General features: G+C 63.3%; 1 protein-coding gene across 3 annotated transcripts in view; it reads left to right on the top strand.

Annotated features, from left to right (window-relative positions):
• ABCG1 (ATP binding cassette subfamily G member 1) overlaps positions 1-18,741 on the top strand; it is a 49,786-nt gene that overhangs the window by 9,516 nt on the left and 21,529 nt on the right. The window lies entirely within an intron of this gene.

Raw genomic sequence — 18,741 nt, 5'->3', positions numbered from 1 at the left:
CGTATTTCCCCAATTAGAGCTGCACCGGGACAGAACAGAGAAGTGCGTGCCAAGTCTGGGCCCAGGGTCAGGGCTGCCCGCTGCTGTCTGTCTGCCCTGCTGCACTGGTCCTCCGTGCCCGCCTCTGGCCCGCCACGGGGATTCTTCCCGACACCACTGCCGCCCCTCCGATGGCTGGTGACCTGGTGACCATTCCCGGCAATGACTTGGGTGAGCGGGAAGTCGGATCCCAGCTGCTGTCTCTCATCTCTTGGTGGCCTCTGCCACCCTCTCTGTGTGGCTCCCAGGGTGACCTTGGGGGCGGGAGCCATTGGTCTTACTCTCACTTGAACTAGTTTCGCTGTCAGTATCATGTAGTCAACTTTTAAAAAGCCAGCTCTGGGGTCAGGCATCGTGGCAGGGCTCGGGCTGGGCCTCTGTGAGGGGGAGAGAAGACGTTGGACAGCGCCCCCCCCCACCCCCCGCCGTGTCACCCGAGGAGCCTGGCAGGGGAAGTGATTTGCTGAAGGTCAGAGCTGACGCCGGGACCCGGGGCTCCCGCTCCCAGGACGAGTTTCCTTGAGTTAGGGAGGCCGTGGCCCCGCCGGTGGGTTCCAGGCAAGCCTTCTCTTCCCGCGGCACCTCCCAGACACGGGCTAGGACGCAAGCCCCACACGGGAGTGGCCGCCACGCCGGGCGTCGTGCCACAGTGTGTCGTGAACTCTCACGTCGTTATTTTAATGGGGGAAGACGGAGAAGAGGGCCGTGTACCCGGCTCAGACAGCGCCGCGTGAATCCACGGCGGAATCCTCAAGGGGAGTCGCCAGGCACCGATCTTAGCCTCTCTGCCTCGCCGAGCGCCAGGCCGGCACCTGACGGACGCCTCGCACTTTCTGTCCAGGATGCGATTCTCCCGGTGACTAATGACACCTTTGGAAGGAAGAGAGGCCGCATAATAGATTCCTGGTAGAGCGTAATTGTGACAGGAGCCGTTCTCAGGGGAAAACAGTGCGTCCCGAGGATGTGCCACCAGCTTCTCGTGCGGTAATGACTCTCCCCCAGGGGGCGCCTGGCGTGGCCCCAGCTGATGGGACCCAGGGGTTGGAACCCTGCTGGCTCCGGTGCCGTCACACACCGGCGTGTCAGGGGACGGCCGTAGCCTGATGAAGTGGCTCAGCTCTGGTCCTGCTCCCCCGAGTGCAACGCTCTTGAAAGTGGACTTTGCCTTCTGTCAGGTGGATGCTTGTTAAGAAGAGAGCCCGCGGGGCCGGCCCTGTGGCGTAGGGGGCAAAGCCACTGCCTGTGGTCCTGGCATCCCATATGGGCGCTGGTTTGAGACCCGGCTGCTCCACTTCCGATCCAGCTCTCTGCTGTGGCCTGAGAAAGCAGTAGAAGATGGCTCAAGTCCTTGGGCCCCTGCACCTGCATGGGAGACCCGGAAGAAGCTCCTGGCTCCTGGCTTCTGATTGGCTCAGCTTTGGTCAATGCAACCATCTGGGGAGTGAACCAGCGGATGGAAGACCTCTCTCTCTCTGCTTCTCTCTGACTTTCAAATAAATACATAAATCTTTTTTCAAAGAAGAAGAAGAAGAGAGCCCGGGAGATGGGATTCTTCCAGGTGAAGGGAACAGGGTGATGAGGAGAGTCTATGGGGCTCCTTTTTATTAGGGTGGGAGTGGCCACATTGGACAATGGAGCGCGTGGGGCTCTCTGCCCAGGGCCTGCGCCCAGGAGATCCCAGCGGCTTCTGTCGGGAAAAGGCTTACTGACCCACAGCCAGACCGGATCTATCCAACGAAAATGAAGTCCGGGAGGCACAGAGCAGGGGCCGGCCGCTGCATCTCTTAGGCGGGCCTGGGGGTCCGGAGGGGACGGGCAGTAGGCGGAGGTGCATTCCTTCATACAGGTTCTTCCTGTTTGGCCCCCTGGATGAGAATGCAGAGGGTGGGGTGGAGAACAACACGGGGTGTGAGGCTGAACTGGCTGCAGGGGATGCAGTGTTGAGAGGTGAAATTCTGATTCTATCTCCCTTCTCCAAGGGTGTAGGGATGAGAGGTGAAATTCTGATTTTATCTCCCTTCTCCAGGGATGTAGGGATGAGAGGTGAAATTCTGACTTTATCTCTCTTGGGGCTTACGTCTCTGTCTCTGCGCTATCAGCTCCCAGGCATCTCTCCACGCATGCCACACTGGACTGATTTCCAAGCCTTGGGGCCATGGGCTCACTGATGGACTGTGGGACCCTGGCCTCCTCGTTCGATTAGGTTTGGTTTCTTTGTGGGAGGCCGGGGTTGGGCCAGGCCTTTGCAGTGCCTTGGGTTGCCAGGAGAGCAGCCGCCGGGGTGTTGGGGTTTGGTTTGTGGCTCGTTTTTCTTGGCGTTGAGATTTGCTTTTCCAAGCACCTGGTGGACCAAGGAGACCAGCGTTTGCTGGTTTTTTCTTTTTCCTTTTTGGGCCTTTAACTCCTCATTTCTGTTAAAGATGCCGAAAGCCACACTGTCAAGACCCTTTCTGGGGCTCGGGGTCTGTCTGCGGGTTTTGAGGTTCGCGTCTGAGACGGGTGCCGACTGAGATGTGAACTGGATTCACGGGAATATCTGTCCTTTCTCACTGCCGGGAGAGGCCCTGCCAAGTTAAACCACAGGGCTGTGTCAGGCCTGTAGGAATCTTCCCAGAACCCCGGAATGGTGGTCTGGTGATCAGTTAAGACACTCGGAATGGCCCCCGTGTCCATCAAGATGGACCCCTGCTGGCCGCACACCGTCCCAGTTCCTCCGTGCACCCACTCACTCCTGGGGGACCACGAGGCTCAGAGATGACCCAAGGTCACCCAAGGGCCCAGGGACGACGAGACGCGAGACCAGGCCCGTGGATGGCAGGCCAGGGTCAGTTACCCCCCAGGAACTGCCTAGGCCTGTGGCGGGCAGCACACCGACCCCCACCCACCACATGGCTGGAATGAGGGGCGTGGCCGCGACTGGGCCTCAGCCTTGGTTTCCTTCTGCCCGGCTGTCCCTTTGGAGAGCCTAGCACAGTCCAGTCTCCTCCCCAGTGTGCAAGGCTGGTGTGCCCACTGTGCCTCCAAAGTAACCGCAGCTGGCCCTTCAGAGAGATTTCCCTGCCAGTCTTCATCCTGCCCACTGTCTGGACGTGGTCTTGGCCATGGAATGGGGCTTCACCTGCCAGGACATGTTGAGGACCGTGGAATGTGGCTTCACCTGTCTGGACGTGGTCTTGGCCATGGCATGGGGCCAGCCCTCCAGCCTCACCCTCGCCGAGCCAGGGAGGGGTGAGCACCCCAGGCGGCCGCACCTCACGTGATGTGTGTGGGTTTGCTTCTCGGCCGTAAACATGCCTGTAAACACCTTCCCAAGTTCAGTCCGCCCTCTCTTCAGTTCTGCGGCGCTTCCACAGGGCCTGGGCGGCCAAGAGGAGCCGGACGCGTCATGATAGATCCCTTTAGGGATTCCGGGAAGGGGACTGGGTTCCAGGAGAGCGCGGGGTGGCTCCATGCGACCCCCCGGCGCAGGAGCAGGAAGGGGGCCTGCTAGGTGAGGCTGCAGAGGTGTCTCACAAGGCAGCCGGGAGCGTGCAGGGGGCTGCCTCCCCCAGCAGGACGGAGCGAAGGGCGGTGCCACGTCGGCCCTCACCAGGTGTGGCAGGAAACAGCTTCCAGCGCTTCCCCTCGGGGCTGGAGCTTCACTGGCTGCATCTCTCGGTGCGGGGGGGGGGGGGGGGGGGGCTGTCCCCAGGGATTCCTTGGTGCAGGCGCGGCGTTCGCAAACAGTGGCCCTGCGTCACCTCGGCAAACTCACGGCGTCCACTTCTTAGGTTCTCAGTACTGGGTGGCCAGGGTGCCACTCAGGGCCATGGCAGGGGAACGGTTCTGCTCCCCCACCTGGGGGGCTCCTCCACCTGGGGGGCTCCCCGGAGGCGTTGGGACAGGGCTGACTCTCACAGCTGCCTCCTGTGAGATAGCCTGTGTGTGACTTCCCCAGTCAGGGGGCCCTGTCAGTTCACTGGGAGAACCTGGATGTTCAAGGAGCCCACGGCTCCTTCCCGCCAGCCACGCACCCCCTGCAGCCCGCACACCTCCTCCCTGTAGCGTGGGGAGCCAATCCTTCATCAGCCGGGACCTGGAGTTGGAGGTCCGTGGTTGCAAAGCATGGACAGCGAAGCCATGGACACGGCTTTGTGGGCCCTGCCAGCCTTGGCCCTGGCGTCTCCCCCTCGCCCTGCGCCCCCCGACTGGCCGTCCCCTCCTGGAGGTGGTCCCATTCCTCAGCCAGCTCGGCACTGCGGTGAGACTGCAGGACCACGCTCTGCTCAGTGGGCACCGATGTCACGGGTGAACTTCCCAAGGACGTCCTTCTCACTGGCACGGCGGGTGCCCGCTGCCTGCCTCTAACAGCTGCTAGCAGCCTGGGAACGGGTCGAGTTCACCTTCCCTTAAGCCCGAACCCAATTCACCAAGTCCAAGAACCGCGGCTGAACACGAAAGGTTTCTTTTGTTTATTAATTGGCAGCCAAAAAAGCGCTTGGTAACCCAACGCCGCTCCTTGGAGGTCGGTGCGAGAATGAACAGATTAGCTTCTCTAAGGAGCAAAGCTGACCACGTGGGGCAGATTAAATGCATTTGGGGAGACGGCGCAGCCCGGGAGTTTGTAGTAGAGTGCCCCTCTCTCCCCGCAGGTCCAGAACCCGCAGAGGAAAGCGTTGCCCTCAAATAAAATGCGCGCAGCGGCGAGTGGTTTTGCTCATGTTGTGAGGAGGCGCTGGGGTGTTCAGAGTCAAGGTTGGCAGCTGGTGCACCTGCTGGGCCCCGGGCTGGCCGGCAGCCCAGAGCGCCACTGCCGGCTTGGGCAGCTGTGTGTGGTTAGCCAGCTTTGTGTTCTCTGTGGGGTAAGTGGCATTCCGTGGCTTTGAGGCTGTGACTGTGTCCCATGGAGGCCTGGATGTAGAGTCCGGAGCTGTGCCCTACCCCCACCCTGTGTGGCCTCCAGCCCCAGCCGGCCCTCGACACCCCCGGGGAGCAGGGCTGTACTTACACAACTCCCATCCTTAGAAAATGCTTCTGTCTGGGGCCTGAAGTCTGACCTTGAGTAACGTGCATTCCTTACCCAACTTCTGCTTTCCGGACTCTGCAGGGTAAGGCGCCCCGGTTTCGAGATGAGCTCAGACTGCGGGGGGGAAAGCCGGACAAAGTGCAAACCGATAACGCCGAGGGCTGCCGAGAAAGGGGCTGATGAGAGGCGGGGGGCCGTTGGAGCCCAGGAGGCCGGGGTCCTGCTGCGGGTGGTGGGCATCCAGTGGCACCCCCGGCCGGGCAGCCCTTGCTCAGGCTGTCTCTGGTCAGGGTGGGGCGGGTGGAGGAGCAGGGCCTGGGCCTCTCGCTGTGTCCCGCTGTGCAGGCAGCTGGGTGCCCTTTGACCAGGAAAGCCCCGCCCTGGGGCTCAGCTCCCACTTCCCTCTTGCTGTCTTGCGAGTAAACATTCTGGCATGGGTTTTGTGGGATTTCTCAGCTGCTTTTCTCCCCTCCCACTTGTTTTTGGGAGAAGTGTGTGTGTGTGTTTTTTTTTAAACTAAAAATAAGTGGTGTGTGCTGAGCCGATGCTGTTGGCTCTACCACATTGCCTCAGCTTAGGGGAGCCCCATCCGAGACACAGCAGCTTATCCCGGAGGCCTGCAGGGAGGAAGAGGCAGGTGCCAGGACCCCTCTCTGGAAGGGGCAGGCCTAGGGCTCAGGCAGGCTGCCTGCCTCTCAGAAAGCCCCTGAGAACCCCTCTCCGGTCTAATTCCCAGGCCCACCTGCCATAGACTGCATTCAGCGGCTCCTGCCCAGGACACGAAGCCAACCTCAGGCCTGGTGACAGGTGGGGGCGCCACAGAACACAGCTCCTCCCCAGGGACTCCTTCAGGGGCTGCTGGTGGGCGCCGGCCCCCATCCGGCAGAGGAACGACCCCTACGCCCTGAGAGCTGTGCCCCCGGGGAGGAGCCACCTGTGCTCGGCCCAGACTCCCTGCTGGGGGCGAGTTCACTCCGGTCCCTTGTCACTCGCACTCCCCCGGAACCCGAGGCTCTGCCTGGCAGGGTGGTAGCCTTTAAACACCGCGGAAAACCCCTCCTCTCTGTGCCTGCTGCAGACAATGGCCCCACAGGCCTGGGGCCCATCCCGGGCACCTGTTTCCTTCTGCTCGGACGTGGATCTGCGTGCAGGATTTCCGTGTTCCTTGGGAACTCTGAGTTCTGAATGACTGGGAGAAACACTCACACCCAGCATCAGGGCGCCCGCAGGTGCGGGCTGGGCAGGTGCGCGCTGCTGCGCGTGCGCAGTGCCTGCCCGCCGCAGCCCGCGCCGGGGTTACTATCGGTCAATGCTCTAGGGTAACCCCGGCGGCGGCAGCGAGGAGCCGCAGGATTGGCTGGCTGCGCGGGGCGCTGTTGCTGCGCGTGGAGGAGCCGGGGGTGGGGGCGGCAGCCTCGCAACCCCAGGGCTCAGTGCCGGCTCCTGTCCAGGAACATCCTCTCTGTGGAACGGGCGGTGCTTGCTAGCAGCCCCCCACTGGCCCCGCTCCTTCTGATTAAGCTCAATTGGGAGGTTTCCTGAGAAAGGAAGTGGCAGGCAGACGGGGCTCCTCGCAGCCCCTCCTGGGGCACCTGGGACGCTGAGAAGCCTGGTGGTCTCTGCAGCGGGCAGAGTGCGGAAAGGCAGGGCTCCCGGGGGCGGGGGTGGGGGTGGGGGTGGGCCCTGCCTGTGGTTGCCCTGGGAGGGGAGCAGGGAGTTTCGGGAACATTGGAATTCCCCCTTAGGAATCTGAAGCTGCCTCTTCTAAGCCGGGTGGAATCTGGACTCGGCCACAGGTCGCACTTCCCTCCTGAGTCACGTCCACCCCGGGCACGTGGGGCGGCAGAGATGAGTGACAGCCCAGCTGCGAGGTGTGCGCCCTGCCCCGGCTCACTGGCTGGCTGGGAGCCCGCAGGTGTGGCTGCCGGGCTCCATCCGCACATCTGGGAGGCCTGGGATGGCCTGGGTGGCCTCAGGAACCAGGACTGGCCCAGACCCCGGCTGCACCGGCTCCGGGGGGCTGGCTTTACCGCCGTTCTTCACAGGCAAGCCGAGCAAGGCGCTTGGTGGTTCTGTACCCGTGTTTCCGTCGCTGGCTTGCATTTGTGATTTTGTGGTGCTCAAGTTGGCCTTTTTTTTTTTAAGCCTCTGTAGATTCCGCCTCTCAAGTCTGCTCTCGCTGCGGCGCAGGAAGCCAGAGGGGCCATGAGCGCTGCTGAGGTCGTCCTGAGGTTCTGCCCCTGAGGCAGGCGGAAACCCGTGGCAGCAGGAAGGAAGGGGCCAGTGATAATAACGGAGATGTCGCATGTCCCCTGTCACGTGTCACATGTCACATGTCACGTGTCGCCTGTGGCATGTCGCCTTGCTGTTGACGGGAGCTCAGGCTCTCTGCAGGGGTCTGGTGGGAGACCGGAGCCCTAATGTTTAACGTCCCATTTTGCCCCTGTTCTCTGCAGTGGAAGCCTGTGGGTTTCTCGTTTCTAAAGAGCCACAGACGAGTCTGTCCAGGAAGGGGCCGTGTCCCAAACAGCATGAGCCAGGAGCCATCTGGCCACGGGCTCCTCGTCCTCTCCTTAGGTGGGTGTGAAGGCACCGTGTGTCCTGGGCCAGCGGCAGCCTTTCCCTGTCCCGATTCCATCTGGCTCAGAGACAGGCCAGGACGCCTGTTACCGCACGGTCACCCTCTCTGTCCCTGCTTGAGAGCTGTACCTTGATGGCAGAACAGGAGACGTCTCTGCGCTGGGAATCTCCGGGTGCTGAGCCTGGACGGGGCCTCTCTCCTGGAGCCCTCCCTGCTCCTCTCCCACCCCTGCCTCCCCACATCCCCTCTGTGTGGGCACGCTGAGCCGCACTCCCAGGGCAGGGGTCTTTGCCTGGAAGCATTTGTGTTTTCTTGCCTGGGCTGCACCCTCTCCCCCAACATCCTCCAGGCTGCAGGGAGCCAGCCATCACTCATCCATTCCTCCGTGGCCAGGAGGGTCCTTTCTGGGTGCCTTGGCATCCTTGTGTCCCCACAATCTGGTGTTCAGCGTGTGATCTTGGGTCTGTCATCCTCTGAGCTTCCAAAGATGGACTGTGCCATTCTCCCTGCATCCCAGATGCCCAGCCTGGCACCTGGCTCGGGATGGGCGTGCGAATGAATGAATGAACGGAAGAGCGAGAACCCGTGAGAGAGGTTTGGAGAAGCAGAGAGAAGAAGCTGGCGCCTCCGGGGAGGGCGTGCTTTGCACGCTGCAGGCTGTACCTGGCCCACGAGCCCGCTGGCGGGCCCTGGTGGAGGTGGCTCCTGGGTGCCACCAGCGGCCACACTCACAGCTTCATGGGTGGCGAGAGCTGGGTTTGGGATCAGACAGCCTGCTCCAGCCGCTGTTGGCCATGTGGCCTTGGGCCTCAGTTTCTGTGTGCGTGGAATGGGCTGGTCAGGGTGCGAGGCCTGGGTCACGCAGGGGAGAGCTGAGCACCTGGTAGTGCTCACGCATCACAGGGTCGTAGCTCCAGCTTTGCTGAGGGTGGGGTTTTGTGTTCTCAGCTTGATTAACGATGTCAGTACCGCTCCTGATAAGAGTAATGATTCGTCACGGTGTCGTGGACGGGAACCGTGGGGCAGGTTTTCTTACCGTGTTCTCTCGTGAGGCTGGGAGCAGTGCAGTAGCTTGCGCAGCCGGCACAAGCCGCCACACCGCGCCCGGGGTGCCTCACCCCCGTTCCCTGAGCTGTCTGCTCTCCCAGCGTAGAAAGTGGGCGCACTGCTCCCCGGAGTTGTTCTCCGGGGAATTTTATTCTCTCTCTGAGCCCTGGCTCCAGCGAGGAGTGAATGGACCCTGATGTCTCCGAGCTGCTGCAAGGCAGGTGCGGGTCTCACTCTTTCTGGGAGGCCTTGCGTCCCTGAGACTACTTACATGCAGCACCCACCTTGGAGAGCTACCCCGTGGAAATTTCCGCCCCGAGACACAGCTCAGCCAGCAACATGACACTTCAGAGTCAGTGAATGTAGGTTGTCTTAGGAGGGTGTGAGATTGTATCAGGCCTGTGGCTAGATTTTCATGATTACAAGTTAAGGGTGCCATGCCCATTGCTCTGATGGGCAGCCTGCCGTGGGCACAGCGGCAGCCTAGGCGTTGGCCGTGAGCCCAGGTCTCAGGTCTCTGAAGATAGGTGGGGACTGTGTGAACGTGAATGGGGCAGGAGGGAGCTTGTTGGCTGTGCAGACATTCGGTGCGAAGCTGGAAGGTTGCGGTTGTTTTGAGAACACCTCCCGTTTTGATGTAGCAGCTCTAAGTTAACATGTAACAGCTCTATGTTAACATGTAGCAGCTCTAAGTTAGCTTGTAGCAGGTCTACGTTAACATGTAGCAGGTCTAAGTTAACATGTCGCAGGTCTACGTTAACATGTAGCAGGTCTAAGTTAGCTTGTAGCAGGTCTAAGTTAACATGTCGCAGGTCTACATTAACATGTAGCAGGTCTAAGTTAACATGTTGCAGGTCTACATTAACATGTAGCAGGTCTACAATAACATGTAGCAAAGAGGAGGTTAAGAAAGTCTACACAGGATGTAGAGTGTCTTTCTCTACGTGTTTTAATGAAATGGTGCTGGGTCAGGCAGGACCATGGGCTCCAGGGCCAGGGCGTCTGGGCTCAGGCCTGGCTCTGCCCACCAGGCTGAGCACCTGGGTAACTTACCCTCTCTACAGAAGACGGCATTGGTGACCATAATCCCACCTGACTGGGCTGAGCAGCTGGGCGCTCACCGGCTCTGCACCCCGGGTGGCCTGTGGACGGAGCAGTAGCCGCAATTCTTACGCGCATGCTACCTGACACCATATAACAACAGCTGAGGTCCAGCCAGGTGGCTCAGAGCCCTCTGGTTATCATTCTAAAAGCAAGTTTGCCACAAAATCCTAGGCTTTCCAAATCAAAGGGAAAGTTCATGGTTGGTGTTGACTTGGGAAGCATTTCCTGGGGTGGGGGGAGGGGACGGCCAGGCAGAGGGAGGGAGTGGGCTTTGCCCCAAGTCCCAGAGCTGCAAGGGTGGAACCCGGGCAGGGAGGTGACCCAGGCACCTGCCGCCAGAGCCCCGCCCGACCCCCAGCCAGGCTGTGCCAGTCTTTGGGGTTTGGGGCTCCCGAGAGTTGGCTTCCAGTGTTGGAGCAGCCCCTCCGCCTGCCCCCTGCTAACCTGCCGGCCACCCTGCCCCCCTGCAGCTGGCTGCGGGCAGATGATCGTGCCACGTGAGGGATGGGCCTTTGTCACTCAGCACCTCTGGGGTCATGGGGCCGAGCTCCAGAAGCTTCCTCTTTGGTCATGGGGGGAGGGGGCTGGCGATTGCCTGGCTTCCAGCTTCCCAGGTCGGGGGACCCCACTTCACCCCTGTGCCAGGGCTCTGAGGGCTCACCGTGCCTCCTGCAGGTGCTGGGAGCCCTGCATATGCTCATGCTAGGCTGCAAGGCCTGGGTCAGGTGGGGGGGCCGGGGGTGGGTGGTGCCTGCCACGCTGTGTCCCCGGCACCATTGCAGGCCAACGTTCAGAATCCTTGCTAGCGACAGGTGCACCCAGCACCAGCCCCAGGCCCCCACGTTCCTCCTGTTTGCTCTGAATTCAAGTTCGTGTGGAACAGCCAGGGCTAGCGCCAGTTTCAGCGACCTGAAACACTGACTGCCCCACGCGTGGGCTCTTTCAGCGAACTGTGGAGAAGGCGGTGAGCTGGGAGCTTGTACGGTGCTGGAGGCTGCCCGGCGGGTCTCAGGGCCTGGCCCAGGTTGCACGCACTCCACGCCATCTTCACGGAGGGTCCCTGGCCCGCCGTGGCCACACGTGCTCACACAGGGCAGGCCCTATGACTGCCCTAACTTGACTTCAGCAGCTTTCCTGCGGGAATACTGGCTTTTCCATAACCACCGCACAGGCGCAGTACCAGCCAGGAGCACGGGTGCGGGGGATGGGGATGGAGGGACCGGGCCGGCACACTCACTTGCTCCACTCTGGTTCCTTTCTCCTCCCTCCCCGACAGAGTGACCCGCGGGGCTGGTGTGGTGTTGTTGTTTGCGGCTCCAGACACGAGGGTGAAATGAGGCTGTGAGGTCAACCCTGGGGAGCCCGGTGTGGCCGCTGCTGGGCTTTCGGAAGTGCAGGCAGCTGGGCCCGCCCCGGCGTTCTGAGTCCTGTCCATCAAGTGTCACCTGCTGCTGCTGCTATAGGCTCCGGGACCCAGTTCAAGAACCACTGAATTCCAGACGGCCGCCTGGGGTCGCCCGGGTCCTTGGCTTTGCCCACACTCCTCCTGGAGGCAGGAGAGGCCCGGCAAGAACTGGGGCCATCCCCTAAACACTCTCAGCAGCTCCCACAAGTTCAAAGCCAGCTTTCCTGTGAACCGGGAGGGGGCAGCACAGATGCAGCAGCTGCCTTGGTGGGAAGCGGGGCACTGTCCCGGGAGACCCCGCTGTGAGCCTGGGGATCCGGCAGGTCCCCTCCCTGCACAGGGAGCTGTGTGAGAGCTCACCGTCCCCAGGGTGTCCCCAGGACCGGCAGGTTCTGGAGCCTGGGCAGAAATGCCTGCATCCAGAGGCTTGTGTTGCCACTTAAGTGAGCGCAGATTTTATGTGCGTTTAATCGCATCCACACGGCCGTGTAGTAACAGCTGCTGGCTGTGGCATCACCTGGGCAGGATAAAACCGCAGGGCTTCTGTCTGCTAATTTGTAAAACCTGTTCAAGCCTGCAGGAAGGCCACCCGGCCCGCACTGTCCTCTGGATGCTGCACCGCTGGCCCCTCTGTGCACTCTGGGGGGAGAGCCCCTTGCCCAGGGGCTGCGTGAGTGTCTGGTGTGAGTGGAGATGCACCTGTCCTGGCTTCCGGGCGGTGTCCACACAGAGATGCCCAGAGGGGTGTGGCTCTAACCAGGAACTTTCTCTCTTCTTCTTTTGCTAAAAGAAAAAATGTCTCTCCTTGGCTAAAAAGCCCCATAAGTGACAAGATTGTGGAGGCTGGAGCCTGGGGTCGGTCTGGGATGGACGTGGGTGTTCACGGGGAGGCGGCAGAGGCGGCTGGACCATGAGTTGTAAACACAGAGAACGGAGGAGACACAGAAGCGGGAAGGGATGAGGAGGGGGCACATGTGTGTGCATGTGTGTGATGTGGTGTCCGTGTGAGCATGTCGGGCCGGGCCTGGAGCGCTTGGAGCCACTGAGAAGGGGGGACACAGGGAGAGAGGCCTGTGCTGGCTCCAGCTGGCTGCCGGTGCACACGGCCTGTTGTAGCCACAGGGGCCTAGGCTGGCACTGACCTGGGGCGTTGGGGACCTCTGGCCACATCACGAAGGGATTAGAGAGGGCTAGAGGCAGGTCACCCCCTGAGCGGCTCACTGAGGTGCCTGGGGACGTCCCCCAGGACAGTGCACACATGGCGTTCAAACACTGACACCTGCACTTCAGTTTGCTCCCTGCAGCTGTCCCTGGCAGATGGGCGCTGGGCCTCCTGGGGGACAAGCCTCAGCACCCAGGAGCAGCCGGCAGGCCCTCCCTGTGGCCGCTCACCGTCCTGTGGAGCTGGGTTCCGCGGGGCACGTGCCCTCGTGGCCTGCGTCAGCCTCCCTTGTGCGTTACCGTTGCTGGGCCGCTGGTGAGCACCTGTGGGAGGAGCTGTGGCAGCTGTGCTGTCCCGAGAGTTTGCTTGCTGGGGCCACGGACCCAGCTCCAGGAACTGGCGGGAGGAGGACAGGAAGAGGCGGGAAGACCTCCTGAGTGGACGGCGCTGCACCTGCAAAGGGAGGTTGGAGCAGGGGATGCTGGGAGGAGGGTCCAGAAGATCCCAGGTGTTGTAGAGTGGGGCCAGGTGGGGGCACCCAGAGATTCTGAGCTGGGAGATGCTCAGATCCCTGCGGGTCCTGGATGAGCCCCAGGCCGAGGCCAGGCTCAGCTCTGTGTGTAAGATGAACGCCGAGGCCACCTGTCTCATCTGGAACAACCAGGAGGCCTTTGGCTGGTGGCAACCCCACGCGTGGCCATGGAGCAGCCCTCTGCCAGCCACCTCTGAAGCTGCCCCCGAGTGCTTGTCCATCACGGCCAGGCACAGCGGCCAGTGTTGGAGCCACGCCGTTCCCTGGACAGAGCGAGTTGTGTCCTTCTCCATCACGTTCCAGTCGGGGGCATTCACAGAGAGCCGTGAGCTGTGTCATGAACCCAGCTCAGGCTCCTCCGTGTCGGTGGGGGAGGTGCCCTGTGTGCCCGTCTGCGAGGGGCGTGGCACGCTCACCTGGTGTGCCAGTGCCCCTGTGACTTGTGTTGAGGGTCCGTGGCTTCCAGGTGGCATCGCCCAGCTTTGAAGTGTGTCCCAGACGAGGATTTATCCACAGAGGATGTGCACGGAGGCGTGAGGAACCCCTGCCTGGTGGCAGCAGGTGGGGGCACCGCCTCTGCCTGGCCTTGCCCCCTGCCCACCTGAAAACACTCCTCTGCAAGGCTTTGCCACTGGGCTCTCAGCCCTGCTTGGGCGATGGCGACAGGGCCTGGGAAGCCACCCTCCCCACGCCAACCTGAGCCAGGTGGTGTGGGGGCGCATGGGTCCTGCCTGGGGAAGCTGCTGCTGCCCACATGTCTGGCAGGGCGCCTGGGAGGGACACCTGGCCTTGCAAGTCTGGGCATGCCAGGACGTCACGTCGCCACACGGATGCACACAGGCGGAACTCCAGGATGCGGTGGGCAGCGCTTGACCTTGGGGCAGCTGATGTAAGATGCTCTGTTCCCCTGGGAGCGCACACGCTGGCCCCACACACGGGGCAAGGGGAGGGAGTGACGAAGGCCAGGCCGGCAGCAGCACATGGGCAAGGGGAGGGAGTGACGAAGGCCAGGCCGGCAGCAGCACTAACGAGGACCCAGAGCAGACCGGGGGGCCAGGCCGAGGAGGGAGTGATCAGCCAGCCCCTGCAGAGGCACCGGCAGCCAGCAGGACCCAGAGGGAGGCAGTTTGCAGGGTGTGGGACCGTGCACATCCTTCCCCACCAACCCCAGGAGAACTGGTGATCTTCCGTCCACTGGTTCACTTCCCCAATGGCCCCAGTGACCGGGACTGGGCCAGGCCAAAGCCATGACAGGAGCTTCCTCTGGGTCTCCCACGTGGGTGCAGGGGTCTGAGTACTCGGACCATCTTCTGCTGCTTTCCCAGGTGCATCGGCAGGGAGCTGCATCAGAAGTGGAGCAGCTGGGACTGCAACTGGCGTCCATAGGGGAAGCCAGCATCGCAGGCAGAGGTTAGCCTGCTACACCACAGTGCCGGCTGCCCAACACCCCCCCACCCCCGCCTGATCTGTGATTTAGTCTCGTTATGAAAAGTCTGTGCTGGCGACAGCCTGTGGCCAGCCACTGTGCCCGCTGGACTGGACGAGCAACTCCCAGAATGCCGTAGGGGCTTCCAGGGCTCCCGGTAGCTGGGTCCAGCCCAGCACAGTGTGGGCTCACTTCTCAGCAGAGGCCAAGGACTGCTTTACCTTTTGCCCTTGGCCGCCTGCGTGGCAGAGTGATGGCAGCAGAGCTGGGGGGGGGGGGGCAGGCAGCCGCTTCCTCATCTCTCAGAGGGGGAGGGAGAACCTCGCCCACCGTGAGGAGCAATGGGTGTGAAGTCACAGGTGCACGGGGCAGCAGGTGCAGACGGGGCTGTGGGCAGCTGGGTCTCACGCCCTCTCGGCTTCCCTGTGCTCAGCTGGGACTCCCATGGTGCCGAGACACCTTGTCTGGTCACCATGAGGTGCAGAGTAGGTGGAGCCTGTGGGCAGTGGACGGAGGCTGAGGTGGGGCACGGGGGGGGGGGGGGGCAGGCTCCAGAGCTTTAGCAGCAGAGGCCACTCTGTCCCTGCCGCTTACCCACGGGTGCTTGACGGCGAGCTGAACTTCGGGAGGGGCCAGGGCCCTGCGTCTTCAGGGTGGGGCTTGCCATCTGCACAGCACAAGGCCCCGCTTCTCTGGGGCGCCCACCTCACTGCCCCAGCCTGGTGGGCCGCAGACAGCTTGCCTTTGTTGGTGCAGCCGGGAAATCCAGCCCCACGCTCGCCTACCCTGGGGACTCTGGGAGCAGCGCTTGTTTGCTAAACCGAGTGGGTGAGCTGCCAGCGGGCCACTGCTGCAGGTGAGCAGGGTGGAGCCCAGTGGCCCCCGAGGGCTCGGCCACAGGCCCCGGTTTCCCGTCTGCCCAGCTGCCTTGCGTGGGCGGCGTGGGGCTGCAGGCGGCCATGGGGGCTTTGGTCACAGCAGCTCCGTGAGCGTCCGTTGGGCCGGGGATGTAAGTCCCCTGGCAGATGTGCCAGTGAGGGGTCCCGAGGGTGGCCACGGCTGGGCCCTGCTGGAGGCCAGCGGCCGCCCCACACCCGGGCAGGATGCGTGGTGTTTGTTGGAGGATCTCCGTGGCATCACGGGGAAATGCAAGGGCAGCCGTGAGGAGGCTGGGGGGGGGGGTCCTCCAGTCCTGGCTTCCAGACCCTCTGACCCTGTCACTGCTGGGGCTGTCCTCAGCCGGGGGACCCAGTGGAGCGCTCCTTTGTCAGGGGACAGTGTGTAACTGTCCCCTTGTCTGCAGCAGGCTGCACGCGCGTTTCTGGAGTGAGCTGGCTGTGTGGACTCGTGGAAAGGAGCCCACTCACAGGGGGAGGGGGCTGCCTGGCTCCGTGAACAGCTCTGCCCGGACTGGCGGAGCTGCTCTGGGCCTGGGTTCAAGAGCTGCCTCCATCGCGGGCAGTGTTGCTGTCCTGGCTCCTTACTGACCTGTGTGGCCACGGGCAGCTCACTTACCCTCTCTGAGCTCTTGCTGTCAGCGCTCTGCGGTGAGTGACAGGAGCAAAGCCGGCGCCGGCCACGCAGGGACCCTCCGCCTCTGCCACAAGGCCCGGGGCCTCCCCTGTGTGGACATTTACAGGAGAGAAGCGGTCCTGCGGGCCCTCGGGAGCGTGGGGGCGGAGCCTGCGGGCCCAATAGGAGCGTGGGGGCGGAGCCTAGGGCATGGCGCTAGCGTGGGGGTGGAGCCTGCGGGCCCAGTGGGAGCGTGGGGGCGGAGCCGAAGGGCATGGCGCTGGCGTGGGGGCGGAGCTCTCGTCCAGGAGCGCAGCAGGTGCAGGCGGCCACGGCTGACATCTGTGCCGTCCGCGTGCTCTGACCGCTGTTTTCCAAGGCTCCTGGGGAAGCCAGCATGAGGCAGGGCACCAGCGGCTCGACGTAGAAGTCCGTGGAGCCCACACAGACCTGAGGGACAGCCCGGCAGCTGGACCCACAGCAGCTGCGGGTCACAGCTCGGTCCTCTGAGGAGGAAAGGCCTGGACAGGGTGCCAGGGCCCGCGGTGACACCCAGGACGACGGGGTCACTTGTGCCAAGAGCCCGCCTCGCGCTGGTGTCTCCGCGGACACTGTCCTCAGCCCGTGAGCCAGACACGGGACGTGGAAGCTGCCCTGTGGGTCCTCATGAAGCTGAGATGCAGAATCCGATGCGTGTGGGGCTCAGGCCAGGCCTCAGCTGCGGGTCCGCGGCCTCGCTCTGACGTCGGCGCCTTCTTTCTCGTGACCTGGGAGAGCCCGGAGGCCTGGGCAGGCTCACTTTCTGCCAGGAGCTCACGCTGACGGCGCAGCCGCGGCAACCCTGCGGTGCCTCCGTGGGTGGGTTTTCTGTGTCCGTCCAGCTGGCCGGCGTCCGTGCTGGCCCAGCAGCCTCGATTGGAGTTGTCGAAGGAGGGTGGGGGTGGGAGCAGGGGAGAGACAGGGAGCGGGAGGCCCGGGCCCAGGGCAGGGGTGGCAGAGGCGGCCCTGGTCGGGAGCACTCCTGGGGTCCTGCCTGCCGCCCCCCTGCGCCAGCCCGGGAAAGGTGGTCCAGGACGGTAGAGGCTCCTTCTCCGGCCTCAGGGTGGGAGCTCCCTGGGATCTCTCCCCAGAGAGGCAGGCGCTGAGCAGGGTCTGTGCCGTGCTGCTCCGGCCTCGTGGCTCTCTCCAGTCCCTCCGGTCTCCCCCAGGCAAGCTCAGATGGACTCTGTGAGTGACGGGCTGAGCGTGCCCCTCGCAGCTCCCTCCTTCCGGAGTCTCCCACTGTTGGACTTCCAAGGGGGCTCCTGGCAGAGCTCCTGGGACCAGAGCCGGCTGGCTGGTGCTGGTGCTGCCGGGGTACCTGCAGGCCCTCGGCCCCCACTCCAGACGGCCCCGCTCAGGGCTTGCAGGAGCCCGTGTGTGCGGCCGGGTGGGGCGGCCTCGTCCCTCCCAGCGGTGGGCCTCTCGTTGTGGGGGGAGGTGTGTCCCCCGAGGGAACCCGGGAACGCGGGCGTACTTGAAGTGGGAGCCCTGCAGAGGGAACTGGTTATGATGCTGCCGGCCTGGAGCGGGGCAGCCCGATCACAGGCGCTGGGGTCCTCGTTAGAAGAGGGAAAATTGGACGGCGTCACAGACACAGGGTAGAAGCCGCAGGGGGGCCGAGGCAGAGGCTGGGGTGCGGCAGCCACAGGCCAGGGAATGCCCAGGGCCGTGGGGAGCCAGGAGGGGCAGGGAGGGCCCTCCCCAGAGCCCTCAGTGTGAGCGTGGCCCTGGCTGACCCTGACTGAACTCCGCGAGGGAGGCCATTGCTGTGGCTGTGCCGCGGGACCCAACCACCCGGGTCCGCCCGACAGCCGCTGGGTGTGTGGCTCTGGGCCACTCGGCTGGACTGCGGTGGCAGGGAGGGTGCGCATGGTGGCCGCTGCACCTGTGTGCTTGGTGGCGTCTGACACGTGGTGGCCGCCGCCCCGGCCAGGGCAGCCGCTCATGCCACACCATCGGTTGCCCCTTTCTGCCTGCAGGAGACAGATGGGTCTGGGGTCTTCCCACGCTGCACAGGGTGGGTCTGCGTAGGCGGACCGACTGCGTGGATTGGCTGCAGACTGCAGAATGGAGTCAGCCGAGGGCCGTTGGGTGCGGCTGGGGGCTTCTGCGGGAGACCCCAGGGGTCCTGGGTCACAACTGTGCCTGCTGCTTCCACAGCCAGCGGCTCTGGACAGGACCAGCACCCACACACGCTGGTCTCTCCCACGTGCACAGCCGTGGGGACTAACTGTGAAAGGGACCAAGACGGCCCTGAGCTAGCCTCAGCTCCATGTGGGTTTCTACAAGGGGCACAAGCCGGCGACTCCGTGGCATGGGTGGGCAGGGCTGGCTGTGCCCCCCCGCGGCACAGTGGGACCTGCATCTGAACAGGCACAGTCCTTGCTCGCTGTGGCTATCCCCCCGTGGGGCACACTGACCTCCAGCGCCCACTGTGGACCCAGCGCTGGCCTCCTACAGGCCGTACTGCCCACGCCTGGGCCCCGGCAGAGGCCGGGGGCGGCTGCCCATTTCACAGGCTGCAGATGTCTTCTTGTTCTTCAGGACCCAAATGCAACTTTGCAGTCTGGCCCCCGGTGCCGCCATGGGGGCCACCGAGAAGGTGCTGCCACAACACGAGGCTGGCAGCACCCTCCGGGAGGGGTGGCCACAGCACCCCAGGGAGCTCACAGGGTCCTCCTCTCCTCGGCTGGGCCGCGTGAGATCCCGCCCGGGGCTGTGTTTCCTTGACGTGGCCCCGCATTTGGGGTTGATGGCCTCACACTCTGGCCAAGTGGTGCAGTGGGCTCTGTCCTGGACATGGGAAGGACCCTGCCTGAGCCCGAGGTGCAAGGCTGCCCTTGGGGACGCGTGTGCACGGATTGCTTCGGCTCCTAAAGGCCCAAG

This window comes from Oryctolagus cuniculus, chromosome 4, assembly GCF_051225735.1.
Source record: "Oryctolagus cuniculus isolate XC-2025 breed Fujian yellow rabbit chromosome 4, ASM5122573v1, whole genome shotgun sequence".
Classification (NCBI taxonomy): domain Eukaryota; kingdom Metazoa; phylum Chordata; class Mammalia; order Lagomorpha; family Leporidae; genus Oryctolagus; species Oryctolagus cuniculus.
The sequence above is the reverse complement of the archived record's forward strand: the minus strand, read 5'-3'. Positions and strand labels throughout refer to the sequence as shown.